The following is an 11825-nucleotide window of genomic DNA, read 5'->3' on the forward strand; positions in this document are numbered from 1 at the left end:
ACTCAAGGCTTCTTGGGTAGGATTCTGAAAACTCTAAGATAATAAGTTGCATATTTGTTTCTTCCTTTGTAAGTAACTATTTCCCTAATTAGCTTAGGTGTGTGCTTTTAGATCATGAATTAAGGACAGAGGCTATTGTTTCAACAACAACAACAACAAGCTAGGGAATTCCCTGACAGTCCATTGGCTAGGACCCCATGCTTTCACTGCAGTGGGCCGGGGTTCGATCCCTGGTCAGGAACTATGATCCCACAAGCTGTGCGGGGAGGCCAGAAAAAAAGTAACAACCAACTAACCCCTCCCCCATGACCAAATGTTAGGATTCAAAGAATCTGACTCTCCCAGTTTTTGAGAAGTGTGGAAAAATATGAAACCAGAAAAAACCCTCCAGTGATGTTAAGCTTTCTGGAACTCTAAGAAACACAGGCAAAAAGGTATTTTGTTTTGTTTTGCTTAAATAAAAGAAAAAAATTATGGAATACAACTTTCGGCACAGAACTTATCTGATTAGTATCACTTTCTGAGTTATTACTACACCAGCAGATTTTGCCTTCTTTAATGCTTCATTTTTGCCTGATTCTAGCAGATTAAAAAATTAGCTATTGTCCATGTTGAGACCAAGTCCTGTTCCCTTTCACATGTTAATTTATTTCTTGCTTGGGAAAGAGTTTCCAAATGTAAAACCATTTCAAATTTATATAAAACATAAGAATGTGAGCAGTAGTGAATGAAGAAAGGGAAGTTGGAGGCTGTGTCCTCCAAAAGCAGGTTTTCCTTGGCAGAATTCCAGGCTATATTTTGGAATACCTGTATATGTTGTTTTCTACAGCAATGCAAATATATATTCAACAAATCAAGAGCTAAGTGGGCCATTTCAATTTATTAATATATGACCTACCATTTCAATTCATTAATATATGACCTATCCTCTTCCAAAATCTAAAGAAGAAATATAATAGGCTGAATTAAAATTACAAATAGATGTGATATCAAAACTGTGTCACTTATGTTACTTTGAATATAAATCAATACTTGAATATAATTGGTGGTATTTCAGTTAGAATCTACTTCACTACCTATTCTGAAGCTTAATGGGGAGATTTACAATTCATTAAAAGGCAAACAACAAAGAAAGCTTTTCCTTTTCTTGCAAAAGGCTAAGTTGAACTCAGAAAAAATTAACACTATACTTAGTTTCACATGAAAAACTTTTAAGTTTTGAAGACTAGAGGCAACACAGTAATATGCTGACATTTCATTTCAAAGCTTAATTCTCCTCCTAGAAGTTTCAAACCATATTTTTAAATATATATTTTTTCATCCCTTTCTAGTAATTTCTTATACACATAATTGTTTAATAAATAACCTTTGAATGAGCCTGAACTTCATTATTATGCTACCTTTGACCCTCATTATCTCAAAGAACTAAGTTGTTTTGTTTTCTTGTTTGTTTTATTAGTAACAGACAAACCACAAAAGAGTAAGTATTAAAACTGAGTACTGTTTGTCTGGCATTAAAGCATTATCCACCATTCTCAAATGTTTACTTGCAAAGCTTTTTAAGAATAGAGACTAAAGATATACCAAAAAGAAGTCAGCATTATTACCTCAAAATATACTGTAATTAAACTTAAATAGCCCTTTTAATTGCTGACTATATAAATCTGTGTTCTCGTTAAGATAATAATCAGTTCCTTTATTAGAAATACATAAGTTTCAGGGGCTTCCCTGGTGGCGCAGTGCTTGAGAATCCGCCTGCCAATGCAGGGGACACGGGTTCGAGCCCTGGTCCGGGAAGATCCCACATACCGTGGAGCAAATAAGCCCCTGAGCCACTACTGAGCCTGTGCACTCTAGAGCCTGTAAGCCACAACTACCAAGCTCACACTCCTAGAGCCCTTGCTCTGCAACAAGAGAAGCCACTGCAATGAGAAGCTCCCACTCGGCAATGAGAAGCTCCCACTCGGCAAGGAAGAGTAGCCCCCGCTCGCCCCAACTAGAGAAAAAGCCCGCGCGCAGCAATGAAGACCAAACGCAGCCAATAAATAAATAAATAAACAAATAAATTTATATATCTATATAAAAAATACGTAAGTTTCAAATGAATGTTTTACTTTCCTGGAAACAGGTAATTTGTTAAACCACTCCTCTTCCCTCTACTACATCAAGTAAGTAGTTCTCTAGGTAATACAGTAAATACAAATAACATCATTACACAATCACAATAGATAAAAAGTGTAATAATAATAGTAAGTGTATTTCTAACCTACAGAGTAGGTATTTCAAACCTGAGATTCATCAACATCTTTAGGGGTTCCTCCAGTTGAGCAAAATAAAGGCCTGAATCTAATATAGTGAGCTGCTGAAGACAAGATTTGAAGCAATTTTAAGCACATTTGCTGAAGCACCCAAAAGAGGGCAAGAAAATCCAAGTCACTGACGATATGCTTTATCCTATTTAAGTTATGGCCCTTAAAATAGAACTCCTTTGGAAACAGTAATTTTAAACATATACTTCCTAAATACAAGGGAAAATTATTCTGCCTTAATTTGTGAAAATCATTTTACTCTCCCTTAGCATATACACAAGCATTTTGTTCCCTCTCATTTGTGAGGTCAAAATTTATGATTTAGTACATAAAAGTCAAGGGCCAAAAAATTTACATAACTGTGACATCATGAGTTGTGTGCTGTGTTGCATCACAGGTTCTAGCTAACTTTACTCTCACAGAGGAACAGAAGTACAGGAGTTAGGAGCAGCAGTTCTTAGCTTTTTTGGTGCCACAGATTCCTTTAGCAGTGTGATAAAACCTATGAAGCCTTTATCAGAATGTTTTTAAATGTATACAAAGGTATTATTGTCAAAACATTTAAAATTGGATATAATAATGTGATTTTTTAAAGTACGAAATTAGATAAGATCTAGCAGTGGGTCTAATAACCACAGTAATTTCAAAGTAGTGATGAATTTGAACAATTTCAAGATAGCTGCAGCCGCTGTATCATGACACGAAAATATGTGATTTCCATTGGTGACAAAGTCACAGGTACTGCCAATACTACTATGGTTTGTTGCCTGCATTCATAGTTGAAATAAATTCTAAATTTTACTTAGAGGTTAATGAAAAGATGTAATTTTTTCCCCAACCAAGTTCACAGACATTCCATCCAACATGGAGTATCAATCTGCAGATCCCAGGTTAAAACCTCTGATTGGGGAACAGAAGAGAAAGTTAATAAAGTAAAAACTTAGCTTTCATTCTCAAAAGCTCAATAAGGCAATTTACAAAAGCTCTGTTAAGCTCTATTATTATCCAAGATAGTTTAACACACCAGAACTGTACCATCAGGCCTTCAGTCTTCCGAAGATTTATATAAGAGCAAAATCACAGGGAAGAAATATTTTTCAACAAATCATCAAATATGCAGCTTACAATGCCTGTATATTTTGAGGAATTTCTCCTTTATATGAAGGCTAAATCATTGTAATCAAATCGGATTCAACATTATGAGTAGTTGTGATCAGCAATAGGGGAGTGTGGACAACCAAAGGAGCTGGATCCTACTGTTTCTGCATAAAAGGTCAGTAGCAGTCTTCAATGGCTTAGCCCATGCAGCCAGTCACACTGTCCTGGATGTGAACTCATGTAGCTATTGTGTATACTGTGGCCCCAGGAGAGAAATCACCATTTCTATAAGATCATTATTGCTCTTTTAATCACTTGTCTGCAAGACACTATGGCTCAAACAGGTCACCTACACTAGTCTTCCTGCCATAAATCCATTATAAACTGGATCCTACAACCAAAAACAGAGAGGGAGAAAGAGGTGGGGGGGAAGGAGAAGGGGAAGGGAAAGGGGAAGAGGAGGAAGAGGAGGGGGAAGAGGGAGAGGAGAGAGACGGAGAGGTAAATGAAAAAAATTAGAGGAAAAAAGCATGGAGAAAAATTTGTCAGGGCAAATAAAAGGATGAGTAACATACAACTTAAAAGGCCACTGCACCAATCTACTAATGACAGCAGCCTAAATTAGGTAGCAGTAATAAGAATGAAAAAGGGGAGTAGAATAGGGTGGGAAGGAGTGGACACGAGACAACAAAGGGGAGAAGGGGCTGGCACTTAATTGCATTTGGTAGAGTGGGGGCCCACTGGAGAACTATTAAAATGACTCAGATTTTAAGTTTGGCTACCTGGAGTAGTCAATCCCTGTCCTCAAGGAATTTAAAATCTGTAATCTGGTTACAGCTAGAGATTTAGATTTGGTTAGGGAGTGATTCTACCAGAAATTCCCCCAAAGCTATGGGAACAGATAAGCTCTTCAAGAAAGAACAAAGACCAAAAGAATCCCTACCAATTTAAGAACAGAAATTCTAAATATCCCAAATACTAAAAGCTATTCGAAACATTAACATCAAGTGCTAAAAAACAACCTAACAAAATATGTACTGGCTTTTTAAAGAGGATGTACCTTGTTACATTGAAATACATTTCTCCACAAAGAAAGTGTTGTGATCATATATGATATTGTATTAAAGCACACAAACTTTTAACTTGTCCTTCCTATTCCAACTACCTCTCTTTTATAGAGGTATTCTAGCTAATCAATTACGAAGGAATGTTAGAATTAAAGGCACAATTAAATTATTGCCATTTGCAAACCACTAATGAAATAACGGAACGAGGCCATCAATATAGCAGAATGAGGGACAACCAAACATCATATGCCTCCTGATGGAAAAATACACACCACCACCTATGAATTATATTTGCCCTCTCCACCACACCATGCCTCCTCTCAGAAATCCAACCGCAATCTATCTACAAATTTACAGAAAATACGAGGGATAGGAGAACATGTTAAACCTATACCAGAGGGACATTCAATAAAATCCAGAATGAGGGAAACTGCAGAAAAAATAACCCGGTTCCATCAACAAATAACTTACGAGGAAAATAAGAGAGAAAAGGGTAACCTGTAGTTTAAAAGACATACCAACCAAATGTAATTTGGATCCCAAACAGACCACTTACTTTGAAACAATTTAGGAAAAATTGAATACTGCCTGGTTATTTGGTGATGTTAACGCTTAAAGGTGGGATAATGGTATTGTGGTTATGGTTTTTTAAGTCATATCTTCTAGAGATATACTGAAATATTTACAGATGAAATGCATATCTATGTTTTGCTTCACAATAATGCAGTAGGGGGCAGCAGGGAGTAAGTAGGAGTACAGATGAAACGGTAATGGCTGTTTGAAACTTCAATTGGGTTTGAAACTTTCCATAATAAATTATTTAGAAGGGAAAAAAATCACTATCAATAACAGCAAAAACACAGAAAGGACAAAAATGGATTTGAGTCTTGTTTCCAACCCTTACAAGTTGAACAGCCCTGGGCTAGTCACACAACCTCTTAATGTCCACATTGGTTAAATGGAGAAAAATAATAAACTCATTTGCTCAAGCTAGAAACCTGGGAGATATTTTTAACTTCTCTGGCTTCCCCAGTCTCCCACATCTGGTCTATCACTGAATCCTGCCTGTTCCCCTCTCTCTTCCATCTTCCCACTACTGTCCATCTTGTCCATCACTGTAGTCTCACAAAACTCTAACAGCCTCCCTCCAACCTGTTCTCCACTTTGTATCCAGTGATATTCCTAAAATTCAAAATCTGATCATGCTATTCCCAGCCCCATTTAAAACCATTAAACTGCTTCATTTAGCTTCAAGACAGGAGCACTTCCTTAAGTTTTTTTTACCTAGTCCCTTCCCTATTTCCTTAAGATGACTAATAAGGCCTTTCATTATCTGATATTGTCTACTTCCATCTTTCCCCATTCTCTCTGCTCCCTCTTCATGCTTTAGCTTTGCTGAAATTCTATACGTTTTTCTAATGTACCCTGTACTGATTGTAGCTTTAGTACTCATGTCTGTAATGCTCTTTCCACTATCACTCCCTGGCCTAGCTAGCTCCTATTCATCCTTCAATTCTCGGGTTAAATAGCATTTCCTCGGAGAGGCCTACCTTTGCTTCTATACTAAATTGAGAGTTTTCTCACACCTACATAATACAGTATTTGTTCCCAAAGGAACCTGTACTTCCTCGATCATATACTCAATACTTGTTTGTAAAGAGTACTTGTTCTGGTAATTATACATTTGTTTTCCAGTTACACCATAAACTCTGGGAGTGACAGGGCTAGAACTTGTTCATGGCTGAATCCTAGCTCTCTCTGAATCCTAGTGCCTGGCAGCCAATAATAAATCAAGTCGCATCTCCCTTGTCCTCTAACAAAATGAGATTGGCCATGTAGGCATTTACAGGGACCTAAATTCTGCATAGGCATGCATATTATGAAGTGGATGTAAAATATAGTGGGAATGAAGGACATAAGAAGTTGGGAAGTTATTATTCAAAATAACTGTTTTTTGGCATGAGATAATTCATATCTATATTTATAATTTTAGAGAACGCACAGGAGCGCCAAACTCACTAAATGGGAGTCAAAAGACACATCATCTCCACCCAACCATTAAAAAGTTTTCAGAACTAAGATGAGAAGTCACTTACCCTCTCCAACCTTAGCTTCCTAATCTATAAAATAAGGGAAACTGACTAGCTGGTCATTAACATCTTTTCCAGAGTTATGTGCATTAATATTTAAAAGGCTAAAAATATGTAAACTATTGAAACACTGATCAGTTGGTTCATCCTATGGTGGCATGATCCTTTTTCCTTTTTAATCTCTTTAGGTATGCTATAGCCTATTATGTTAAGCTTACAACTAAACCTTTGAACCTATTCAGCTATAAAGATCTCAGGTAATGCTCCCCAGACCATTAACTTGCATTTTTAACAAGGATCACTGCAATCCAATGAAAGAACAGCATCTATCTAATCCCTGAATTACTGAAGTGCAACTTTTGTTTAATACTTACCCAATACTTGTTTTAAGGGCTAGATTTCTTAAATTCTTTATTATATCTATGGCAATTTGAAGGCAAAATTATACCCTATGGTATAAAACTCGGATTTATAGGTATATTTAGTGCCTAACTAAAAAAACTACACTAAAATACATACTCTCGGCATCACCTCACTGGTCTGGTAGCTGACATCAAAACTGATTAATGGCTAATTCCTACTTACACTCTTTCAAACTCTCACACAGTTCAGAGTTCACCCTATCACTACATTCCTCTAGTAACTATACCCACATTTGTTTTATCAGGGCACTAAAGTGTACACATTTTATTTCGAAACCAGAATAATTTTTGAAAAAAAAATTTCAAAACTAGTTCTGACAAAGTAGCTTGTCAACATTTTACTGTTATCAGTAGATGCCTAGTTTATAAGCAAACTGGAAACTCGACTAAAGTAGTAACGTTTGTTTTGGGGGGAGTAATGTTTGTTTTTTTTAATTAAGATTAATCACAAACTAGTTTTGGCAACTAACTGCTTGTCGCACCAAATAAGCCATGACAAATAAATGAAATGTTAAAATGCACGTGGAAAAAGAGGATGCATTTGGAACAAAAAGCGTGCATCAGACCAAGTGTAACGCTATGCTTCAGATTCCTTCCGACAGGGCCGCCTTAAAGCCCCAGAGCGAGGGCGCTGCGGCGGACGTTCTGCAGCTACAGGTTGAATGACAAAGAGTTCCCGTCAGCACCACTCCGGGCGTCTGCCAGTTGCAACGTCCCCTCCTCAAAGTCCTCTCAGACACTGCAGTCACGCCTAGGCTGCGGGGACTGCAGCTCCCTCAGGCCACTACCGCCAAGTCGCCAGGTGGGACAAGGATTGGCTGGCTGAGAAGGTTGGGGCGGGCGTGCCACGAGTCCAAAATAACTCCCGCCCCGAGTACCGGGAGAAAGCCGCCAGCAGTCTGGAGGCACCACGTGAATCGGCCTCACGTCGATCCTTTCCCAGATCAAAAGCATCTCCGGAGCAGCCTACTTAACACTAGAGGAGAAGCGACTTCCCCAAGGTCACCGGCAGCTCGACCCCACTCCTCGACCAGGCCGGTGGCCCGCACCTGACAACGGGGCTGCAGCTCTGCTGGGAAAAGCGCTGTCCCCAGCGCCTCAGGGTCTCCTTCACCAACGCTGCGCTCCGAGGCCACGTGGCTGCTGCGGCCAAGATGCCCCCGCCCGGCCGCCCCCCCTCCCCCGGAGACCAAGCCTTCCACTCCCCCGAGGCTCCCTCCGACCCAGCCGAGGAAACAAGGGCACCGCGGGGTCCCGGCCGAACGTGCGGCCGCCAGTTACCAACTAACCGTTATGCGCGGCTCGCGGCGCAGAGCGTGAACGTGACGCCGCGGCGCGGCTGGAGTCCCGCAGGGCCCAGGGTCCAGGTAGCGTCTTTCACCGGCTGCCTCGCCTGCTCGCCCGGGAACCCACGCGACCGAGTAGTCACGTCGCAGCTCGCCAGCACTTTGTCGGGCCGGGCCAGCGAGGCTGCTTTATAACTGGCCGGGGCCGGAGCATGCGCACAGGGGGCGGAGTCGGCCCTCCCGGCCACCGCCCCCTCCCCCCTACACTCACACCCGAACCGCAACTCGCGCCTCCACAGCTCTCAGGCGCGCGCCCGCTCACTCTCTCGCGCGCGCTGGCGCCCCCTCTCCGCCACGTGACCGGCGGCCCGACAGGACCCGAAAGCTGCGCCCCGCTATGCAACGCCGACCGCGTTGCCGCACTGCTGTGGGGGACTCGCCCTTTCGGCCAGCCGTCGGAGGACCTCGGGGTGACCTACTCGCATCTGGGACACCAACGTCGATCTCGCCCTCAGTCTCTGCCAGAGAAAAGGGGGAAACCGCTAAGGACGGATGGGGCGTGTCCCCCGGCTCCTGACTCAGGTGTGGGGGGGAGATGGGCGCGCGGAAGAGCGGGGAAGTGACTGGAAGTGGGGGACTGGGCGGGGTTTGAGTGGACGCGGGTGCACCTCCGACCCGGGAAGAGGCCGAGGGCTAGAGGTTACGAGCGTGGGCTGTGGGCTCGCAGCTTGAGTTCTGTGACCTCGGGGAAGTCACTCAAATCCTCAGGGCCTGTTTCCTGCTCCCTAAAATGGCAACAGTAGTAGAAGCGACCTCAGAAGGGCTTTTGGTGGTTTTGAGAGAATTTATGGAACCTTCTTCCTACAGAGCCTGGTCTGTAGCATTTGGTGAATGGTGGGTATAAAGGCAGAAGTCGGGAGAGAAGAGCACGTCTGACGGTGGCGACACTGGTCCCAAGGGAGGGTCTGTGTGTCGGAAATATGAAGAAATGAGACTGCAGAGAGGCCAACTTTTTATGGACGCTGAGGATTTGGGACAAAATATAATTATAGCTCACAGTTCTGAAGGGCCGATTGTATTCTTAGCAGTTCACCTGAACTATCCTCACAACCCTATGGTGTTGTTGAAGTGATCAAATTAAATAATCCTGGAGTGCTTCTGAGGTCTCCGAGGAATTTCTTTTGAGAAATGCCAAGAATGTACGAATCAAGGCCCCTGCCTTACAAATTTTGGGGGAGGGTGAGTCAGGTAGAAATCCACCAACATTGACAAGTACTTGGAGCCTGCCCTAACCCTGCCCTCCTCTCCTCCCCTCCCCCTCTCCTTACTTAATTCCCTCTACAACCCTGTGAGGTTGGCCTTCAGCTTTTTGTTTTGCAAGTGAGGAACCTAGATTGTGATGGAGTGGGGATTGAAGGATAAAATTCTGAATGCTTCCGTGTGCTTTCTTCCTCTCTCCCACTCTGACTCTGTTTCACACAACAAAAAGCTTTCAGTAACAGTTCAGCACATTAGAAGACAGTATGGAATCTATAGCCAAGTACTGCTTATAAGCAGTAATCGATTTTTACCTTTGATAAATGCAGAGAAAATAATAAATGCAGAGAAGGCAGGCTCTTCAGGTGTTTCGGGTGGTCGGGATTTAGAACGGCAGTGCTTCAGGACTGTTAGGATAGTAGCAGCATTCAGGGTAGGTGGTAGGAGAGTTGAATTAGGGAGACAAACTAGGACTGGTTCAGAGGTGAACTATCAGGACCTGAACAATGGAATGTAGTGGTAAGTAGTAGAATAAGATGATTCCCAGGAAACCTCAAAAGAAGGCTTATAGAGGAGCATAGTGTGGTAGATTAACGATATGGACCCAGGATCAGATCTGAATTCCAACTTTGATACTTGGCACTTAACTAGCTCTTTGTCCCTAGGCAAATCATTTTACCTCTCTGACCCTCCCTCATTCTCTGGTCTGTAAAACAAGAGCACTACCTTCCCCCTAGAGGTGTTATGATAATAAAGTCAGTATTTACTTTAGTGTCTGGCATATAGTAAGCACTAAATAAATGTATAACCATGGGAAACCATGAAATTGAATCCTAAAGATTAACTCTAAAGTTCCCTCACTTGGTCCTAACAGTGTAGTCACAGGATCATACTTAGTGTTGTATTGTAGTTTTGTATTCCTTTTCTTGAAGCTATCCACCAAAATTATATATACCTCAAGCCCCATAAAATCTGGATCTGCTCCTAGTAGGATCTGTAGTGTTGTGAAAAGAACATAGGCTTTGGAATCAGACTTGTTCCCATAACTTATTATCCCTGTTACTTCAGGCAGTTAATTCACTGACCTATTCTGGCCTCAGTTTTCTTACCAGATAAGCTGAAGGTAATATCTACCAGCCTGAGCTGTTGTGAGTCAAATAAGATAGTATTCGCAAAAGCAGTGAAACTTGGAAAGTGCTCTATAAATGTTTATGAATTAATATTGGTATAATTTGTCCATAAAGTGTATGAGGCAAAGATCAGAAGCATCCCCAAGGTGGAACTTCCCTGGCTGTCCAGTGGTTAAGACTCCACACTTCCAATGCAGGGGACGCAGGTTCGATCCCTGGTTGGGGAGCGAAGGTCCCACATGCTGCGCAGCCAAAAAATAAATAAAGGAAACAAAGTAAAAGATAAAAAAAACCAACTCCAGGGTTCTTAGCTGAAAAAGTAGAAACGGCGTGGGTGAGCTGGCAAAAATAATGAAATGACACAGGTAAAATTTTTGCTTTTCTGCCAGGTTTTCTTCCTGATTAATCCATGAGACACTGAAGAGGTAAACTAGTAAGCATAAGATCAGAAATTTAGAGCTGAGAGGAGGTTGAAGATCATCTAGCATAACCCCCTACATTTTACAGAAAGTGAAATTAAGGTCTGGGGAAGCTAAAAGGCTTTTCTAAGGCCACCCATCTCATAAGTGGCATGATCGGAAGAACCAGATCTCTAGGCTCCAGGTTCTTACAGTTCCAAGCAGTCTTTAAGATAAAAGCATTTCATCATGGGGTCTTTCAAAATCAGAGAAGGTATGGTGCTCCCTAGTGGCTTTTGCCTTCATCACAACATTTTCTAGGTACACTTTTCTATTTTAAAGGTTGATAGGCAGTTTGCAAGCTTGTCAGTAAGTGAACAAAACTTCTGAAGATTTCAAGGTAAGAGTTATAACTTCAGAAATTAGTAATGAGATGAGACATGCAAATGCAAAATTTGAAAGTTCATAACAACTAGTTACTATTCAAGTTGAGAAAGTTACTCAACTGCTTTATCTGGAAAACGAGAATAATAAAATTACCGTGTATTTTCTCTGGAATTCAACTGTGTACTTCATTTACATTCCCCCAGTTACTCCATCATTTCTGTGACGTAGGAAATAACAGGAAAGGATTCTTTTAAAACACAATAATACTTAATAGATTAAGAACATTCCCCCCATTTAACATTTATAGCAATTTAATTGGGAATGTGGAAAATGAAAAGTTCAGAACAGTCCATATGGGGAACAGGTAACAAGAATATTCCT

General features: G+C 41.3%; 1 protein-coding gene across 1 annotated transcript in view; it reads right to left on the reverse strand.

The window, feature by feature from the left end:
- SLC16A1 (solute carrier family 16 member 1) overlaps positions 1-8415 on the reverse strand; it is a 34571-nt gene extending 26156 nt beyond the window's left edge. Inside the window, exon 1 of the mRNA XM_067727298.1 lies at positions 8276-8415. The gene's annotated coding sequence lies outside the window, so the exon portion shown is untranslated. The remainder of the gene's footprint in view (positions 1-8275) is intronic.
- Between the last annotated feature and the right edge of the window lie 3410 nt (positions 8416-11825).

This window comes from Pseudorca crassidens, chromosome 2, assembly GCF_039906515.1.
Source record: "Pseudorca crassidens isolate mPseCra1 chromosome 2, mPseCra1.hap1, whole genome shotgun sequence".
Classification (NCBI taxonomy): Eukaryota; Metazoa; Chordata; class Mammalia; order Artiodactyla; family Delphinidae; genus Pseudorca; species Pseudorca crassidens.